Below are 3,276 nucleotides of genomic sequence, written 5' to 3' on the forward strand. Positions count from 1 at the left end.
GTAGTGTCATTTTATCAATTACTTTGCTTCAGTATGTTTTTTGACTTGAATAAAATAGTGTTCACCATTAGTCAACAATTTTAACTGATAGCCCTTTTGCTATCTCCCAGACAATATTCAAGATTTAGAAGTCAGATAGGCAGCAGTGTTTGTTCTAAAACTGAATTCATAGATGTTTTTCTAGTCTGTGGGCTAGAATATGGGACCATGTAGAGTAATACTCTGGACTCCAAAGGAGAGAGAGTTGATCAAAACTAGTCAGGTTTCAAAGCCCCAGCCATTTACTGGGAAAATGCTCCCAGAAGATGACTCTGACATTGACTAGGAAACTAGAAAAATAAGGATTGTGTAAACCAAAATGACAGAGGAAATGAAGACCTGCAGCTTTGCAGTGATAATTTTTGGATGGAACAGATTTGTGTCTCAATTCTGCAACTGTGTCTAAACCACCATGATTAGAAGTTTGTCTTAGATGACCTTAAAAATATCTTTTATTTTTTTGAAATTATTAAGGCTCAGAACAGACCTGGGCTGCAGATGGGGTCATATGTGGATCCAGTAATGGAAAGATACGAGACGCAGAGGTTGAGGAATTCAGGCAGAGGCTGGTGTGTGGGGAAGATTTTTAGTGTGTGCTGTTTAAAAACTTATTGTCATATTAAGACTCAGGAACCAAACTGCCTGGATTTGAATCCTAGTTCTATCATTTACTAGCTGAGTGATACTGGGCAAGTTCATGCTGAATTTCCTTATCTGTGAAATGAGAGAAACAAAAGTACTACTTCACAGGGTAGTTTGTGATAAGCACTACATATGTAATAGCTTTGATAAGAGATCAAGAAGTGAATAGCAATGAAAATAAACTCACTGTAGAATTATATAGGACATATATCTATATATACAAATATATATATTCTTAGCCATATAATATGTAGCATGTGCACACACATTTACACAAAAATATATTAATAAACGAATCATTAAAAAATACAATTTGAGAAATCTTACTAATTTGCCCTGGTAAGTCATGTTCTCATTCTCACTAGCTGCTCTCACCTGCTCAGACACTTAAGTCCAACATGTTGTTTGATGGATCATGGAGATAAGTAGACAAAGAAAATATGGAGACTATCAAAGAATTCAAGACTCATTGAGAAACTACCTTAATTCCAGCACAATCCTTGATTGCTGAGGAAAGCAACCCTGGCTGTGATGAAACACCTAGAAGTACCCATAAACTCTGAATTGCGGTAAAGACACAAGGCCAGACATTCCTGAAGCCCCAGCTTAAACTGCCTCTTTCCACCATTATTATTATGTGTATATATTTAAATTGTCAAAATCTCTATTTGACATCAAAATTGGAAATTACAGTATGTATTTATATTTCCTTGAGAATTTGTGGAATAAATTTCAGTATAATATGTACTTATATTTTCTTGGAATATGTAAAATAAAATAAGAGAATAAAGTTAACAGTACAGAAATAAAATTAATGTGAATAATGAAATTCTATTTTTAAGCAGAATTGTTTAATTCAGAAAGGGAGATAATGGGCACATATAATCAAAATGACCATTTTCTCTCAACTCTTCTACTTCACTCCCTTCCTTCTGCAGCCAAAAATCAGAAAGAAGGTGGATGGCAGTGTTACGCCCTAAGATTGTAACTTGTAAAGAGAGAAGAAAATTATTTTCTAAACTGTTGCAGGTATAGTTCAGTCATTAGTTTAGTAGCACTGGACAGGCCTGGGTTTGATTCCTGCTTTACCTATTATTCAATGTGTGCCTCATACAGATATTCCAACTGGAGCTTCAGTCTCTTCTTATGTGAAGTGGCAGTAACATTAGTCCTCACAGGTACTTAAGTACTTGACACAGTACTTGGCACATACTAGTTTAAATATTCTAGCTATTATCAACTTACTTAAAATTCATATAAGCCACATTATCATCATACTTTCCTACTAACTTAATTTTTTTTGTTCTTGGGTTTAAGAAAATCCAGTGGTTTGTTCCATAGTTCATGTTTAATATGGCCATTTTTTTCTTCTTGAACTCCAATGCATCTGTGGCTGACCCTTGACTTTACTAGTAGCTCATCAACATATTTGGACAAAAGAAGAATTTGATGTTTGGTTCATTATTTATGTGAAGTCAAGGAGTTGGCAGCATACACAACTGAACGAGAATTCTAGAAATGGCCTTTTCAGCAAATGTATGACAAAGAAGCACTTACTTATTAAGACTCTTCCCAAGTAACAACTTGTTTCCATATTACCTAGACAGAGAAAGAAAGAAGTTCCCATTTGTCCCCAAAAGCAGAAAAAACATCAAGTAGTTCAAAAATTCAGGCTTGGGTAAGGAAAAATTATGATATTTTCCAATAAGTATTAAAAGATAATTTTAGAATTTTATTTTATTTTATTTTTGAGATGGAGTCTAGCTCTTTTGCCCAGGCTGGAGCACAGTGGCACGATCTCAGCTCACCGCAACCTCTGCCTCAGCCTCCCAAGTAGCTGGGACTACAGGCACACAGCACTACACCCAGCCAATTTTTGTATTTTTAGTAGAGACAGGGTTTCACCATATTGGCCAGGGTGGTCTCGAGCCCTTGACCTCGTGATCCACCTGTCTTGGCCTCCCAAAGTGCTGGGATTACAGGTGTGAGCCACTGTGCCCAGCTGAATTGTTTTTTTTTTAAATTTGGTTAACTAAAGGACATTCTTAGGCCATAATTTTATTTCATATTACCATTCAATGCAAAAAGTGTGACATTTGAGTTACAGGACTGATAATGCAAATTTCTAAAATCTAAAATGCCCTTTTGCTCAGTTTAGAAATGAAAATAATACAATGAAAGAGAAAACATCTTCTTGGTAAAGAATAACTTAGGAGGAAGGATCCAAGAACACTGCAGGATGTGAATTCAATAAGATTATCAACGAGAAGGAAGGAAACTTGGTCATTAATCATTTGTTTTGGAAATATATTTTGAAAATGCTTCTAAGTATTTGCACTGTGCTATATGCACTGGGGACAGTCATATTAAACAATTCTTGCCTTAAAGAAGCTTACGATCTAGCAAGAGAGGGAGACTGAGCCATTAATGGCTATACTACATCAATGGTTATAACCATTGATGGTTATACCACAGCCATCAATGGTTATATCACATCAGTGGTTATGTTTCATTAGCAAGCAGATACAAGATGCTTTGGGAACATCATGGGAGGGAAGTCATGGGATGAGAAAAAATGAAACTGAAAGAGACTCC

This window comes from Pan paniscus, chromosome 3 (genome assembly GCF_029289425.2).
Source record: "Pan paniscus chromosome 3, NHGRI_mPanPan1-v2.0_pri, whole genome shotgun sequence".
Classification (NCBI taxonomy): Eukaryota; Metazoa; Chordata; class Mammalia; order Primates; family Hominidae; genus Pan; species Pan paniscus.